The sequence below is a fragment of the Callithrix jacchus genome, chromosome 7 (assembly GCF_049354715.1).
Source record: "Callithrix jacchus isolate 240 chromosome 7, calJac240_pri, whole genome shotgun sequence".
Taxonomy (NCBI): Eukaryota; Metazoa; Chordata; class Mammalia; order Primates; family Cebidae; genus Callithrix; species Callithrix jacchus.
Genome location: NC_133508.1, coordinates 138,678,846 through 138,697,891, shown reverse-complemented (window position 1 = coordinate 138,697,891; position 19,046 = coordinate 138,678,846).

Genomic DNA, 19,046 nt, shown 5'->3' with positions numbered 1-19,046 from the left:
GCCCCTTGGTACTCAGATGTACTCCTTTTGAAATGGGGCATTTGGGCTAAGCAGAATCTCGGCCTCAGATGTGTCTGGGGAGAAGAGGAGGCCACTGCTCTCTAGTCCTGGGACTCAGCTACTGTGGACACTATTCCCAAATGGTGTTAAGAGACGCCTTCTCCCACTCAGGTTGTTTAGGATCCAGATGCTACTAAGGAATGGAGTAAGATCATGTCCTCTCCCCTCCTCCCCACACTATGTATGTATTCGCATCTCTAATTTATTAGAACGCTGACCTGGGATGGACCACATCCAAGACCAAATAACAAGAAAGGACATAAGGAGCTGTAAGAGGAAGGTACCTCTGGAGTCAGTGCCACCATTTCAGCTACAGGGGAGAGGTTTAGATTGCAACCTAGTCATCCTCGTGGTGTGAGTACTTTGGGGAAGTGGCTCTGAGTGTGATCAGGGCTCCCACGGGAAACAATGGAACATCCAAACGAAGAAACTGGCTGGATGCGGTGGCTCAGGTCTGAGAGGCTGAGGCAGGAGGATTGCTTGAGCCACGGAGTTTGAGGTGGCAGTAAGCTATGATTGTGTCACTGCCCTCCAGTCTGGGTAACAGAACGAGACTTTGTCTTAAAAAGAGAGGAAGGAGGAGAAATTGAGGAGCACATAATGAAGGGACTATGAATAAAGCTAAGGATTAAAAAATGATAAAGTATTGAGTTGGGGAAGCAGATAGCAGCCCCAGGCTTAAAAGGTGAGGATATGAACTGTCACCAGAACCTGAAGAGACTGGCAGCTCTGTGGCAGGTGCGGGCTTCAGTAGAGAAACCGGCCTCTGCCAACCTGCATCCTGGAAGAAAGGAATCCTGGAGAATAAACTCCCATCCTCTGCTCTTGAGTCTCCTATCAGTGCCTCTCATTGGCCAAATTCAACAGGTCTCCAGAGGACAAAAGAACCTGCTCATGTAATCCATGAAGAAACCATAAAGGATTGCCCAAGACTCACAACAGGTGGAGTCCTGGAGGGTGCATTTCCAGGGACAAATGGAGAGCACACAGCATCGTTCTCCTTATTCCTCTAAGACACTGGCCGACTGGGTGCATGACAGAGTCTTCACTGAGGTCAACCCAATGCTTCATTAGGCATATTTCCAAGGGACTGTCAGGGCCTGTTCTTTTTGGCCTGCAGCTCCCCATAATGTTGAGAAGTTTCTGGTTCTACCAATCACAACTAGGATGTTTGCCAGCGTGGAAGCTAGTACAGAAGAGATAGTAAAAGCTATGGCCTGAGGTCCCAAGGCCAGCTGGAGTGGATGATCCTGAGGCAGTGGCACCCCACTGCAGGATGTTTAGGGGCCATCAGTATCTGAGACTGGCCTCATAAGGATACATGCAAATACCCAGTTTCTCAATAAGGGACTCCTCAGAGCCATGAGCAGGACTGACATGTAAACACTCCAGGGAAATCCCAGACATAGGAATACACCTCAGCAAACTTTTTCTATAAAGGGCCAAGTAAATATTTTAGGTTTTATAGGCTGCCCATTCTCAGTGGCAAATAGTTAATTCTGTCGCTGTTGCATGAAAATAGCCATAGACAACAAGTAAACAAATGAGCTTTGCTGGGTTCCAATAAAACTTTACACAAACAGGTGGTAGGCTGGATTTGGCCTTCTGGCAGCAGTTTGCTGGCCCCTGGCATACAGAAGTGAAGTTCAGAGTATTCATCTACTTCTGCCCTCATTTTTATCTGCAAATGGGGAGGATAGCGGCATTTGTACTATGTGCTGACACTCCAGATTTCTTCTAGATTGTAATCCACATGAAAACAAAAGCCACATCTTATTGATCTGGGCATCCTTACTACACAGGATTGCATAAATGAATGAATGAAACAATCAATAAAAAAAATTAGGCCAGTCACAGTGGCTCATGCTTGTAATCCTAGCACCTTGGGAGTCTGAGGTGGGCAGATTTCTTCAGGTCAAACCAGCCTGGCCAATATGGTGAAACCCCATCTCTACTAAAATTGCAAAGAAATTAGCTGGGTATGGTGGCAGGTACCTGTAATCCCAGGTACTCAGGAAACTGAGGCAGGAGAATAGCTTGAATCCAGGAGGTGGAAGTTGCAGTGAGCCAAGATGGCGCCACTGCACTCCAGCCTGGGCAACAGAGCAAGACTCCATCTCAAAAAATATAAAGGAAAAAAAAAGGGAAACCAAATATTCACAATGGGATAATATAATTTATACTTCCATTTGTAGTTCTTGTTAACTGAAATTAAACCTTATGTCTTATTCTTATATTTAAAATATTGAATAATCAGAAGATGTACAGAGAAATGCAAATGCTGTATGGGTCCTAAATTTCTTATAAAAATCAAACCAAATTTTCATGAGCTGACTGGCGCTACTTTCTGTTGGTAGAATAGGCTAGCTCAAACAACTGTGGAAAAGTAAACAGGATCCTAAGTAATGTGCTTGCTAATGAGACTCCCTGAATGGGTGTTTAACCACAACACATGAATTAGGTGTTTGTTCCTAATATATGTTCAACTTATGGGGTTGGATATCTAATGCTTTATTTAGTATATGTGGCCTTTAAAAATTACAGAAAAAAAATCCTTACGGCTCTGTTTTTTCTGAGCTTCCATGATTTTTTTTCTCTATATTCTACCTCCCCCCACCACCATCATGATGATATCACTAATGGTAGCAGGTGTCTATGGTACACCTGCTATCTCTAGTGATATCATAAAAGATGACTTTGGAACTGCCTGCAAGACATCAGTCTAAACGCCCAACCACTAATGCAGTGAGGCAAAGGACTGGGGAAGAGGGTATCTAATATCACTTAAGTTGTATAAAGTTGACCATCATTTCCTTTCCAAATGAAAATTGGGAAGTCAGAGTTACAGGTAGCTCTGCCTTCCACATAGTCTGATTCTTCTTTCTGATGAATGGGGTGCAGTACAGCTAACAGTACATAACTGAAATTAAACCTTATGTCTTGAAACTAAACTTAACACAATGCTTTAAAGCTATGGATTTGACCAAAACACACTCTTCCGTGTGTGTCTGTGCTTCTGCTTTTTTCTTAAGTAAACAGTAGTTTGAGTCATTTGACTATAAAATCTTGAAGTAAGGAGTTAGCTTTCCCACAGCAGAAACAAACTTCTGGATATAGTAGACTTCGGTGGGCACAAAGACTAGTAAATGTGTTTCAGCATGGGCAGCTGGAAATATCTATGATCAAGCATCAAGGAAGAGATACAACCTCTATTTCTAGGTCACTGAATTTATTCAATAAATATTTATTGAGCATTCAGCAAGTATCCAGCAGAGACAAATCCGAATCTGGATGCTGCTAGCTCATCCAGTTCCTTGTTGAGTCTACATACAAACTGTTTCACAAGCTTTTTGGAAGGTATTGTATTTGATACTTGCTTTATAATCATGACAGAATCAGAAGTCACATCTCTGGCCACTGACACTCTTTTGTATGTGTTTGTGCCATCTTTTGCCATCCCTTGCCTTGACATAGCTAGCCAGGAGAATATGCAAAACCAACAAACAGTTGTATGGTTTATCAACCATACAACAGATAAAATAATATTATTTTGTTTTTTATTTAACTTTAATTTTTATTTTAAGTTTTGATGTGCAGGTTTGTTACATAGGTAAATGTGTGCCATGGAGGTTTGCTGCACCTATCCACCCATCACCTAGTTATTAAGCCTAGCATGCATTAACTCTTTCCCTAATTGTCTCCCCTACCCACACCCTCCTTCAACAGGCCCCAGTGTATGTTGTTCCCCTCCCTGTGTACATGTGTTCTTATTGTTCTGTTCTCACTTATGAGTGAGAACATGCAGTGTTTAGTTTTCTGTTCCTGCATTAGTTCACTGGAATAACAGCTTCCATCTCCATCCTGTCCTTTGTAAGGACATGATCTCACTCCTTTTTATGGCTGCATAGTATTTCGTGGTGCGTATGTATGACATTTTCTTTATCCAGTCTATCTTTGATGAGCATTTGGGTAGATTCTATGTGTTTGCTATTTTGAGTAGTGCTGCAATGAACATACACATCCATGTGTACATGTTTGTAATAGAATGTATCTTTGTAATAGAATGATTTACTTTTTGGGGGTATATACCCAGTAATGGGATTGCTGGGTCAAATGGTATTTCTAGTTCTAGATCTTTAAGGAATCACACCGTGTTCCACAATGTTGAAACTAATTTACATTCCCACCAACAGTGTAAAAGCATTCCTATTTCTCCACAACCCTGCCAGCACCTGTTCTTTCTTGACTTTTTAACAATCACTATTCTGACCGGTGTGAGATGGTATCTTATTGCCATTTTCCCAATGGAACAGAATAAAGAAGTCAGAAATAAGGCCACACATCTACAACATCTTATCTTCAACAAACCTGACAAAAACAAGCAATGGGGAATGGATTTCCTACATAATAAATGGTGCTGGGAGAACTGGCTAGCCATATGCAAAAATTAAAATTGACCCCCTTCCTTACACCTTGTACAAAAATTAACTCAAGATGGATGAAGAACTTAAAGGTAAAAACCAAGACTAGAAAAACCTTAGAAGACCATGTGTGCAGTATCATTCAGGACGTAGGCGTGGGCAAAGATTTCATGACAAAATCACCAAAAGTAATTGCAACAGAAGCAAACATTGACAAATGGGATCTAATTAAACTAAAGAGGTTCTGCACATCAAAAGAAACTATCATCAGAGCGAACAGGGAATCTACAGCGTTGGAGATAATTTTTGCAATCTATTCAGCTGACAAAGGTCTCATTCCAGCATCTACAAGAAACTTGAACAAATTTACAAGAAAAACAAAACATTAAAAATTGGGCAAAGGACATGAACAGACAGTTCTCAAAAGAAGACATTGATGTAGCCAACAAACAGTTTTTTTTTTATACTTTAAGTTCTGGTGTACGTGTGCAGATCTTTCAGGATTATTACATAGGTATATACATGCCATTGTGGTTTGCTGCCTCCATCCCCCCATCAACTACATTAGGTATTTCTCCCAATGTTATCCCTCCCCAATCTCCCCATCCCCACCATCCCTCCCCACTCCCCTCACGCCCCAAAAGACCCTAGTGTGTGATGTTCCCCACCCTGTGTCTATGTGTTCTCATTGTTCAACACCCAAGTGGGAACATGCAGTGTTTGGTATTCTGTTCTTGTGTCAGTTTGCTGAGAATGATGGTTTCCAGATTCATCCATGTCCCTGTAAAAGACATGAACTCATCCTTTTTTATGGCTGTATAGTATTCTGTGGTATATATTGTCACATTTTCTTTATCCAGTCTAATATTGATGGGCATTTGGGTCTTTGCTATTGTAAACAGTGCCACAATGAACATGTGTGTGTGTGTCTTTATAAAAGAATGATTTATAATCCTTTGGGTATATACCCAGTAATGGGATTGTTGGGTCAAATGGTATTTTTATTTCTAGATCCTTGAGTAATCGCCACACTGTCTTCCACAATGGTTGAACTAATGTACATTCCTACCAACAGTATAAAAGCGTTCCTATTTCTCCACATCCTCTCCAGCATCTACCATCAGAGATTACTATAAACAACTCTATGCACATAAACCAGGAAATCTAGAAGAAATGGATAAATTCCTGGACACTTACACCCTCCCAAGACAAACAAGGAAGAAGCGAATCCCTGAATAGACCAATAACAAGGTCTGAAGTTGAGGCAGCAATTAAGAGCCTACCAACCAAAAAAAGTCCAGGTCCAGACGGGTTCACAGCCAAATTCTACCAGACGCACAAAGAGGAGCTGGTACCATTCATTCTGAAACTATTCCAAACAATTCAAAAAGAGAGAATCCTTCCCAAATCATTTTATGAGGCCAACATCATCCTGATATCAAAGCCTGGCAGAGACACAACTAAAAAAGAAAATTTCAGGCCAATATCCATGATGAACATTGATGCAAAAATCTTCAATAAGATACTGGCAAGCTAAATGCAACAGCACATCAAAAAGCTTATCCATCATGATCAAGTGGGTTTCATCCCAGGGATGCAACCCAGCTTTTTTTTAAAAAAAAAAGCTCAACATTGCTGATCATTAGAGAAATAGTCTTAACTTTTGGTGAAAACAAAAAAAATGTTTAGTTTATTTCAATCTCCATAAAATGTGACTTTCATCTTTCAGTTTTTAAAAGTGCAGTGTTTTTCTTCCTAAAACCTGTTGTTCTAGTTTTCCTATTCTGATAAATTATAAAATATCTTTCTCTTTTCCTCCCTTTTTCCTGCAGAGACCCATCTCTTCCCCACATTTCACCTATGCCTTTTGAACCTCTGACATGGGTTTGTTACTCAGAGCACCAAATGGAGGTCAACAAGTTACTGGAAAATACCAGACAGGAGAAAAAAAAATCCTTACTGCTTCTCAACTTATGTTGGCCTGAAAGCATAGTGATTTATATCACATCAAGGGTACAAGTTCTTTGTATGTTAGCTTATATATGGGCAGATGACCTCTTCCCCAGTGAATGAATGGGTTAATATAAATGTTAAATTGTTTAACTGCATATATGTTTAAAACTCTATGAAACAAAATAGCACAATACTTACACCCCCAAAACATCCTGCTAAAACTATTTGTTGCCTTATGAATAACATGAGATGAACACAGATAATGAAAAATACTGACATTTTAGAATAAATAATTAATGAAACTGGTGTTGATAAGAGGTAGGTAGTTATATACCAAGAAGTTGAATCATTCACTTTTATGCTCCTTCTGAATTTCTCATTTGCTTTGAAAAATACTTGTTTGGTTCTAAAGAAACTATAGATTTAAATAGTGAAAGAAGGTATACTCAGCTATGGCTCTTGAACCTCCAGTGGACAGCACTATTGTCACCCATAGCCAGTGAATTAAGAGCTCTGTTAGATAGAAAAATGGTATATTTTCTATTCAGATTGACACTGTTCAAGATGAAGGTATGACTGACATCTCTTTAAAACACTGTATTCAGATCCATCACAGGATCCAAGACAGCGTCTGATGCTTGGAGTAAGCACGAAGTCAAACGCTGGGAAAGCACGTTTCAGATCGTCACAGACGTTCTCAGCAAAAGTGTGTAGGATGTTTTAGCTGATGGGAAATTCAACATGTAGGTACTGCTTAATAAGTTAAATCCTGTTCTAAAAAAGGAAAAAAAAAAGAGCTTCTAGCCATGTTTCTTCACGGTATGACTCTGTTTTTAATTTGCTAATAGGAGGTACGACATAAATGTCAGTCCTTGTTCATCTATTATGTTCCTGTGGGTTGTCTTTAAGACAGTCATGTGGAAGAGGAAGTATTTTTATTAATGATTTTAAAACTCTCTTTGGGGGAAATAATGCAATGTCCTAAAGCTATGGATTTGACAAAAAATGTTTGGGGATAAGAAAATCTGATTATGTAATTGCATGAGACCATTCTATTAGGTTGACACAAAAGTAATTGAGCATTTTGCCATTACATTTAACAGCAAAACACTAAAACAGAGATCAGCATTCAGGTGATCAGCCAAGGGCAAAGACGGCACTAAAAATCTTAGAACATGGGAATATGACTCCTATTTGCCAAAGAAAATTTCAATCCACTGAATTGGAAACATTAGCCCTGAAATGATGTTGGTTAGATCTCACCTTCAACCCTTTTACCTTAGCTGCATTATTTCTTCTTCAGATAAGGAGACCAAAGGCCTAAGAGTAAAAGTGATTTATCTGGTCATATCTTTTACTTATTCGTTCATTCAGTAAGCATTTAATGAACAACTATGATGAACCCAGTGCAATGCTAAATGGTAAGAAGGGGTGGATCTCTATTTGCAGATCCAGAATCTTATGCAATTTTAAGAAAAAAAAATCATAACTGTGTCAAAAGGTGAACACATGTAGAATAATGGAAAAAAAACACACAAAAAAGCAATATCTATTTCAAACATTTTTATCATTACTGTATCTTTGTGGTGATCTGTAATCAGTGATCTTTGACGTCCTTATTGCAATTGTTTTGGAGCAGTATGAAGTATGAGCAAATAAGATGGCAAATGAATCCATAAATGTTGTGTGCATTCCTTCTAATCTGCTGACTGGTCATTCCCTGTCTCTCTCTCTCTCTCTCTCTCTCTCTCTCTCTCTCTCTCTCTCTCTCTCTCTCTCTCTCTCTCTCTCCTCAAGTCTCCCCATTCCCTGAGACATGAAAATATTTAAATTAGACCAATTAATATGTTACAATGACCTCTAAGGGTTCAAGTGAAAGGAAGAGCCACATGTCTCTCACTTTCAATAAAAAGCTAAAAATGATTAAGCTTAGTGAGGAATCCATGTCAAAAGGTAAGTCAAAAGCTAGCCCTTTTGCATGAAATAGCCAGGCCATGAATGCAGAGGGAAAAGTTCTTGAAGGAAACTGGAAGTGCAACTCCGGTGAACGCACAAAAGATAAGAAAGCTAAATAGCCTTATTCCTAATACGAAGAAAGTTTTAGTTGTCTGGATAAAAGATCAAATAAGGCCCAACATTTCCTTAAACTAAAGCCTAATGCAGAGCAAGGCTCTATCTCTCTTCAATTCTATGAAGATTAAGAGAGGTAAGGAAGTTGCAGAAGAAAAGTTTGAAGCTAGCGAAAGTTGTTTCATAGAGTTTAAGGAAAGGGGCCACTTCCATAACATAAAAGTGCGAGGTGAAGCAGCTAGTGCTGATGTAGAAGCTGCTGCAGATTACCCAGAAGATCAAGCTAAGATAATTGGTGAAGATGGCTAGGCTACACAATAAATTTTCAATGAAGACAAAACGCTCTGTATTAGAAGAAGATGCCACCTAGGACTTTTATAGCTAGAGAGGAGAAGTCAGTGTATGCTTCAAAGCTTCAAAAGACAGGCGTACTCTCTTCCTAAGGGCTAATGCAGCTGGTGAATTTAAGTTGAAACCAATGATCATTTCCCACTCTGAAAATCCTAAGTCCCTTAAGAATGAGGCTAAATCTACTCTCTCTATATAATATACTCTATAAATGCAACAACAAAGCCTGGATGACAGTACCTCTGTTTATAGCATGATCACTGACTACTTTAAACTCACCTCTGAGACATACCACTCAAAAAGATTTATTGCAAAATATTGTTGCTCACTGATAATGCACCTAGTCACCCAAGAGCTCCAATGGAGATATACAAAGAGATTAATGCTGTTTTCATGCCTGCTAACACAACATCCATTCTGCAGCCTATGTATCAAGGAGTAATTTCAATGTTCAAGACTTAATATTAAAAAAAATTGTAAGACTATAACTGCCACACATGATTTCCCTGTGGATATGGGAAAAGTAAACTGAAAACCTTCTGGAAAAGATTCACTATTCTACATCTCATTAAGAACATTTGTGATTCATGAATGAAGCTCAAAATATCAACATTCACAAGAGTTTGGAAGACATTTATTCCAGCCTTCATGGATAAATTTGAGGGATTCAAGCCTTCTGTGGAGGAGGTCACTGAACGTGTGGTGCAAATGTTTGGAGAACTAGAATTAGGAGCAGAGCCTGAAGATGCTACTGGATTGTTGCAATCTCATGATAAAACTAGAATGGAGCAATAAAAATAAGTTGGGTAATGGGTACAAACATACTGTTAGATAGGAAAAATAAATTCTAAGTTTCCATAGCAAGGCAGGGTGACTATAGAACCACAATGTGTTGTATATTTCAAAATAGCTAGAAGAGAAAACTTGAAATGTTACCAACACATGGTAATGATAAATACTTGAGGGGATGGACACCTCAAATATCCTGAATTAATCATTACACAGCCTATTAATGGAAGAAAATGTCATATACATCCCATATATATGTACAAATATTTGTATCAGTAAAAATAACTTGAATGGATAAGTTGCTTCTTATGACTGAAAAAAGTGGTTCCTGAGATGAAATCTACTCCCAGTGAAGATACTGTGAACATTGTTGAAATAACAACAAAGGATTTAGAAGATTACATAAAATTCATCGATAAAACAAAAACAGGGTTTGAGAGCATTGATTTAATTTTGAAAGAAGTTCTGCTCTGTGTAACGTGCTATCAAAGAGTACACATGCAACAGAGACATCTTTCGTGAAAAGTAAAGTCAATCAATTCAGCAAACTTAATTGTCATCTTATATGCTTTGGCTGTGTCCTCACCCAAATCTCATCTTGAATTATAGTTCCCATAATCCCACAAGTCATGGGAGGGACCTAGTGGGGGGTAATTGAATCATGGGGGCAGTTTCCCCCATGCCATTCTCGTGATAGTAAGTTTTCATAATATAGGACGGTTTTATAAGGGGCTTCCCCTTTTGCTCCATCCTTGTTCTTCTCCTTGCTGCCACTATATGAAGAAGGATATGTTTGCTTTCCCTTCTGCCATGATCTTAAGTTTCCTGAGGCCTCCATAGCTCTGTGGAACTGTGAGTCAATTAAACCTCTTTCCTTTATAAATTACTCAGTCTCAAGTATTTCTTCATAGCAGCATAACAACAGACTAATACAGTAAATTGGTATGAGTAGAGTAGTCTGCTGTTATAAGGCTACCTAAAAATGTGGAAGTAACTTTGGAAATGGGTAGCAGGCAAAGGTTGGAACAGTTTGGAGGGCTCAGAAGAAGACATGAAAAATGTGGAAAAGTTTGGAACCTCCTAGAGACTTGAAGGGCCCAGAAGACAGGAAGATGTGGGAACATTTGGAACTTCTAGAGACTTTTTGAATGACTTTGACCAAAATGCTGATAGTGATATGGACAATGAAATCAAGACTGAGGTGGTCTCAGATGGAAATGAGGGAATTGTTGGAAACTGGAGCAAAGGTGACTCTTGTTATGCTTTAGAAAGACACTGGCAACATTTTGCCCCTGCCCTAGAGATCTGTAGAACTTTGAACGTGAGAGAGATGATTTAGGATAACCAGCAGAAGAAATTTCTAAGCAGCGAAGAGTTCAAGGGTAAACAGAGCATAAAAGTTTGAAAATGTGCAGCCTGACAATCCCATAAAAAAGAAAAACCCATTTTCTGGGGAGAAATTCAAACATGCTGCAGAAATTGGCCTAAGTAACAAGGAGCCAAATGCTAATTGCCAAGACAATGGGGAAACATCTCTAGGGCATGTCAGAGACCTTCACAACTGCCCCTCCCATCATAGGCCTAGTGGCCTAGGAGGAAAAAAATAGTTTCATGGATGGGGCCCAGGGTTCCCCAGCTGTGTGCAGCCTAGAGACTTGGTGCCCTGCATACCAGATGATCCAGCCATGGCTAAAAGGGGCCAATGCGCAGCTGGGCCATGCCTTCAGAGGGTACAAGCCCCAAGTGTTGGCAGTTTCCGCATGGTGTTGAGCCTGCAAGAACACAGAAGTCAAGAATTGAGATTTGGAAACCATCTGCCTTCAGATGATATATGGAAATACCTGGATGTTCAGGCAGAAGTTTGCTGCAGGTGGGGAGCCCTCATGGAGAACCTCTACTAGGTCAGTGAGGAAGGAAAATATGGGGTTGGAGCCCACACACAGAGTCCCCAATGGGACACCACCTAGTGGAGCTGTGAGAAGAGGGCCATGGTCCTCCAGACCCTAGAATTGTAGATCCACTATCAGCTTGCACCATGCACCTGGAAAAGCTGCAGGCACTAAATGCCAGCAGTGAAAGCACCCAGAAGTGGAGCTGTAACCTGCAGAGCCACAGGAGTGGAGCTGTCCAAGGCCATGGGAGCCCAACTCTTGCATCAGCATGATCTGGATGTGAGACATGGTGTCAAAGGGGAATATTTCAGAGCCTAAAAATGTACGTACTCCTTATTGGATTTCAGACTTGAATGAGGCCTGTAGCCTCTGTTTTGGCTAATTTCTCTGATTTGGAATCCTTGTATTTGCCAAATGTCTGTACCTCCATTGAATCTAGGAAGTAACTAACTTGCTTTTGATTTTACAGGCTCATAGGTTGAAGGGATATGCCTTGTCTCAGATGAGACTTTGGACTTGGACTTTGGGGTTAATTCTGGAATGAGCTAAAACTTTGGAGGACTGTTGGAAAGGCATAATTGTGTTTTGAAATGTGAGGACATAAGATCTAGGAGGAGCCAGGGATGTAATGATATGGTTAGGCTGTGTCCCCACCCAAATCTTATCTTAAATTGTAGTTCCCATAATCCCCACATGTGGAGGGAGGGACCCAGTGGGAGGTAATTTAATCAAGTGAGCAGTCTCCACTATGCTATGTTTGTGATGGTGAGTAAGCTCTCATAAGATCTAATGGCTTTATAAGGGGCTTCCCGGTTCACTTGGGTCTCATTCTTCTCCTTGCTGCCGCCATGTAAAGAAGGACGTATTTGCTTCCCCTTCTGCCATGATTATGTTTCCTGAGGCCTCCCAGCCCTGTGGGACTGTGAATCAATTAAAACTCTTTTTTTTAATAAATTACCTGGTTTTGGGCATTTCTTCATAGCAGGGTAATAACAGACTAATACACCTTATTTTAAGAAATTGCCACAGCCACTCCAACATTTAGCACCCACCACTTTGATCAATTAGCAGCTATCAACAAGGCAAGATTCTCCACCAACAAAAAGTTTACCACTTACTGAAGGTACAAATGATCATTAGCATTTTTTTAAGCAATGAAGTATTTTTAAATTAAGGTGTGTACATTGTTTTTGTGACATAACATAATTGCATACTTAGACTACAATACAGTGTAAACATAATTTCTTTATGTACTGGAAAATAAAAAAACTCATGCGACTTGCTTCATTGCAATATTCACTTTCTTGAAATAATCTGGAATGAAACCTGCCGTATCTCCAAGATAAGCCTGTAATATCTTTTCCTGATAATTTTGGCTGCACATTTCTTGATCCCCTTTTCTATGACAAAGATTTGGTAATATCATTTTCTATAGACAAAAATAAAAGTTGTTTTATTCTTCAGCATCATTGATCAAAGTTTATTTGTGATAATTGGCAGTCTGAAATGGTTTTTAAAATCTTCATCGCTCATTTTTGGTAATGTAATAGAAAATTCAGAATTGCCATCAAATTTGAGGGAACATCTATCAAGGAGAGCTCTTCTCTTTTGGTTTGATTCCAGCAATGAGAATCAAATCTTCTATGATTTTTCACAGCTGATGATTGGAAGAATTTTTCATAAACTAATTTCTGCCACAATATAGTTTGAACCTTGTTTCTCCACTACTTCCCATATACCTCCCCTGCTTGGAGCCATAGGAACGGCAATTTCACAGAACAGCCTCTAGTCCCCTATCATTGTATCCCAACCAGATGAGTTGGCACAGGAGACAGTGTGATTATTTCTGGAAGCTGTTCTTGGACTGGATCAGCCAGCAAAGCAATAACTAAACTATACAAAGCGGTGAATGGGAACCACAGAAATATATATATCATTAAACTGAAATGAAACACATACTCAATTCAGTTTTCCCTTAGCCAAATTCAAATAGCACCCCTGGCCACATCAATAGTTATTCAACATGCGAGAGAGTATGACTGACGAGAATTCAGTGAGGAAAGACCTGTAAGTTTAATTGGTTATGGTTAAAACATCTTTAGCAAAGATTCATACGGTAATTTACTTTTGGTAAAATTTGCATAACTATCGCCCCCTTCTCCACCAAGTAAAGGGACATTGCAGCCTAGGGACTTAAAAACTAAGCTGCACTCGCTTCATGGTAAATGTACCTCATGTGGCAGGGATGAACACTAAGTAGCCTCTACCATCAAGTGGCTTTCAGTATAAATCAGTAAACCAGCTATTATCATACAATGTCTTATTTGCTGACATAGATAATAAGCATATAGACCACTTGTGAAAACACACAGAAAACAAACATCACGCAGCCTCAAGGAATAAAGAAAACTGGTTATAATTGAAAGTAGAAGCCAGTTGTGGTGGCTCACACCTGCAATCCGAGCACTTTGGAAGGCAGTCAAATTGCTTGAGCTCAGGAGTTCAAGACCAGCCTGGGAAACATGGTGAAACTCTGTCTCTACCAAAAATACAAAAATTAGCCAGGCATGGTGGCACATGTCTGTATTCCCGGCTACTTGGGAGGCTGAGGCAGGAGGATCTCTTGAGCCTGGGAGGTGAAGGTTTAGTGAGCTGAGATCATGTGGCTGCACTCCAGCCTAGGTGATGGAGTGAGACTCCACCTCAAAAAAAAAAGGAGGAGGAGGAGGAGGAAGTAGAACCCAGTCCCAGTTCACTCAAGCCAGTCCTTTAGGGACACATAAAGGACCTTTCCAAAGGCTGTCTGCTAGTCTCAGCAGCATTTTAGGTTATGCTCCACATGGTGGCTAGTAATAAGAGAGAAATTGAGAGTAATTGGTGAAGGAGTCTTTTTAGATTTTTAAGAACTGATAAACTGGAAAGGGCAGCCCCCAGATTTCATTATCTCAAGCACATGTTCTCAGTATTACGAATTAGAGATCAGCATCTTGTTCCTAAGACTACTTATATAGTCATTGGAACCCTGTAACCCTTTTATAACCTACCTGTAACCACCATTTATTGAGCACTTAGCATTCACAGATTCTGAGCTAAGGGCTTTACATGGTGTATTGCGTTTAATTCATTTGACAGCACTCATGTTGGGAATCCTTAGTACTCTATCTAAATATCGAGACCGCTGCTTAAAGAGTGTAAATGCATTGCCTGGGTACACTGATATTAAGCAGCAGCCAAGACCTTCTGACTCCAAGGCCAGTTTGGGACTATGATCACCGTACAATGAATACCGCAGCAGACACAGAGGTGTAGAAAACAAAGTCTGTGTCCTCACAGAGAAAAGAGTGACAAGAAACAAAAAATCCCAAACATGTCCTGTTTTATGGATAGCATGTGCTGTGAGGAGCTGTATTCCTCCCAGCTCCTGGCCCTCATTTTCCTCTGTCACTCAGGCCTCCTTACTTGTTCCTTAAGTACAGAGCACTCCCGTCTCAGGGCTTTTGCATTTGATGTCTTTTTGTCTGGAACACTTTCCCCCTAGGTTTCCACGTGGTTTATTCCTCATCTTGCGGAGGTTTCTGCTCAGATGTCATCTCCTTAAAGAGAACCTTGACCAAACTGCACCTCTTTCCATTGTATGCTTCCTCTGTTTTATTTTTCTTTATATCACTTAGCACTACCTGCATGCATGGAGGTGAACGTGCTTATTCCCATGTAGCCCTCATCGCCTCTCTCATTAAATGTAAACAGCGTGAAATCAGGGGCTTCATTTTGCTGTCTGTTTTCTCTCTGGAGCTCAGAACAATGGTCAGTGCATTCTGGGTGACCACTAAGTATCTGTGAATGAATGGAAGTGCCACTTGTGTGGTCTGATGACAGCAGTGGTCAGTGAGATAGGCTGTGCCAGAAAAGCAGAAACAAAAGAAAAAGACAAGTCCCTATACACCTGTTACTCCACGGCAGGTCTGGATCTATACCCTACTTGTTAAGTTTTCCAGAGAAGCCTCCTTCTTCCACAAGACAGACAACATGTTTTTGCTTTGTCGGGTAAGCTCCTTTCTCACTGTGAAAGGGCCAGTTTGAGGCCAAAATCGGGATTCTGAGCAACACATTCAGTCCTCACAGGGACTTTCATTTCTTTGCCACGATCACATGTATTTCTCCTTGTCAACAAGCCTGAATTTTAAGACATATTTATTGTGTTTCTCTAGGAAGTTGTTTGTGATATTTAGAGCACAACCTTATCTGCCCAACTATCAGGCATAAGTCCATATATTTGTATGCATATACTGTGTAAAAATGACTAAAGCTAGTAATATATGCTTAGCAGAAGTGGGGCCAAGGATTTACATGGCTAAGAGGAAAGCCTTAAAACTATTGCTCCTTAGCCCTACAATGCCATCGTCTTAGAAACAGCTCTTTTAGTGAAAAGGATGCATTCCAGTGTATCAGAGGTATAACAACCTAGTAAGCTCCACAGGGGCTCCAGCTTTGGCTCCAGTCAGTTACTTTCACTCCCTCAAATTGCCCAAGACCACAGTGGATTCAGAGAGGTCAGCGTGTATAGAAGAATTCCCATTCCCCAGTTAAGATCTCAATTTCAGCCCCTGAAGCCATGGCTGCCACAAATTATTTCTTATTGGAAAAAAACAAACTTTTGCCTCCTAAAACATTGATGTACTTTATATATACTAGGGATGCTCCTGAAATATTATCATTTCTTGCTATTTGCTGAAATCAAGGTGGGAAAATACCTTCACATATTAAAGACATAGACATTGATCTCAAACTTAATTTTAGAGACATGCTGCCATCATCCCCACACCAGTATAGGAGCCTCTCAATGCCCTGCAGCAGTTGGCCATTGTCTCCCACTCACAAGTATAGCTGAGGAGATATGGGAAATGGGGCCCCTTCTTCCCTGGGCAGCACCACATCTAGTGACAGTGATGGAACCTGCGCGTGTGCCTTGCCTGTGCTTACCCTATTCTCACAACAAGGCCAGTGCCGCTCTAGGGACCTACTTTCTCCTCACGCAGGCCAGGACCTAAACTTGTTATTGAGCTAAATTCCCCACATCCTCAGATGGCCACCCTCACCTTAAAGTACAGACATCAGCCGGAACTGAATATTTAGAAAGATCTGTGAAGTCCAAGACCAGAAATTCTCTAAGCCCACTTGAAACCCTGTTCACAAGTCCCTTCATCTGAGGGGTGGTTTAAGAACTCTAATTTATTAAGCTCTTTACTGTAAGCCAGTAGGGTTGGAACATAGTAACCAAGGGACAGAGAGATATCAGGTGAGGTCAAACAGATAGATGGGGGGAGGGAGTAGACCAGGAAGAAATTTATTTATAAGGTTTTGAGACTTTTGTGATGTCCTCTTGCAATGGGTCACAAACTTTGTTGTCGACATAGCTGAGACTCAAATCTAGCCCTGTCTGACCCCACGGCCCAAACTCTTACCATCACAATGCATTTCTAATTACTATTACAAATCAACTGTAGAAATTTTAACATTTTACTTGTTTCTTATTCTTATTTTTTCTGATCTAATTTTCCAATTTTTGTACATCCTTTCCTTGGCAAACTTGTTGCAATATTCATTCATATCCATTGCCTCCCCATTCCCAATACCTTCTTACCCTATCTCTCAGAGTCTGTCCTCTGCTCTCAATTCTAATGGGATTTGTTTAGTCTTCACTCTCCTCAATGTGTCTGTAGCTTTTAATACCCTTTCTTCCCAGAAATCTCTTCTCTCTTAGTTTCTGTGACACAGCATTACCACTTCTTATGCTCCTTTACTGGACACTTTTCCTTTCCTGCCCCTAAATATTTATCGAGCTGCTGTTCACAACCCTCTTCTCTAGCAAGTCATTTTCTTTGCTTCAGCCACCACCTAGAAGTAGGTAGATGCCTGAACCTTAAGCCCTGTCTTGAATGCTTCAAACCTTAAACCATGTCTTGAGTGCTTCGACTCTAGTTCGTTCGTGGACTATATTCTTTCCCTCCCAACTAATTTCTGCTACTACATTTCTTATTTCTATTTTGAAAAATACAATCCTTCTAGTACTCCAGGCAAAAACCCAGTCCCTTAGAAGAGTCTAAGGGAGAAGTCCTTTAGATTATTTCCTCACCTCTCACAGCTAATCACTCAACAAATCTTGTGGATTCGATTCTGACGATATTTCTCCTATGTATCATATCTCTTCTATTCTACTGCCAGTGTTCCAATTCTTACTCTCATTAACTCTTACCTGGATTATGGAACTTCCTGCTCTTCCAGTAATTGACACAAAAGCAGTATTTAAAATATTTAAGTTCTAAGCATATATGTCACCGCCCTTTTTTTTATAATAATACACACCACACACATGCACGCACACACACACACACACACACAGCAATTAGTTCTCACTATCCCCATAATGAAATCTAGATTCTTTACTATGGCTCATGTATCAACCAGAATAGGCTAGGATTTGCTGCAAAGAATCCCATCTCCATGTCTTAAAATAACACATTTATTTTTCATACACAGTGTAATATAGGTTCAAATAATGGTGTGTTTAGCACCTGTTAACTTCAGTAGTGAAGCCACCAGCTTCAAGAGGCTGAAGAAGTGTCCCAGAGCCAACGAACAAGACATGGGGTTTTATTCAGGGCTTATATGCAGGGGAGAGAGTCCAATGGCAGCAGGTTGGGCAGGAAAATATCTCATAAGCAGCAGGCAGTTTATACATAGCATTTTCCCTTAACACCCTCCCCTTAACAATCGCCACCTGGCAACCTTCATTTAACCCAAACTCAGGACCTCAATCCCCTGTGTGTTCCACAGGGCATCAGAGTTCCACAGGGCATCAGGGGGCTCAGATGTTCCTTATGGACAAGGAATGAATACGTTGATCACTCTCAAATTTCCTAGCTTGGAACACACATTCAGGTGCATGTGCCATACAGGATTATTCTAAGGTCATGCTCGTTATTGCTATCAGATGTTTACCCTACAACTGGCTCTCAGGAGGCCATTCCCCATGAGCTGCCTCAGTGTTCCACTTCCATATCAAACACATTTTCATAATCTCATGGCAGCAGGAGAACCAGATATACAGTTGAACACCAGAAATTAAATGCTTCTTCCCACACGCATTCACTGGCCAAAAAAAAATCTCATGGCCATGCCTATTTTCAAGGCATTTAAAAATACAGTTCTCGCAATTGCCCAGAAAAAGAAGGCAAGGACTTTAGCAAACAGTAGTAAAGTTGCCAATAAATCTTTTCTAAACCCTCAAAAATATATTAGAGGCCCTGGTAATGTGTTTGCATAGACTCTGCATTTACTTTATTATCATACATTTTAAATTTTGTACTGACTGAAATTGCTTTTTTTTTTCTCTAAAGTGGAGTTTCCCTCTGTCACCCAGGCTTAAGTCCAGTGGCATGATCTCGGCTCACTGCAACCTCCACCTTTCAGGTTCAAGCAATTCTTCTGTCTCAGCCTCCCGAGTAGCTGAATA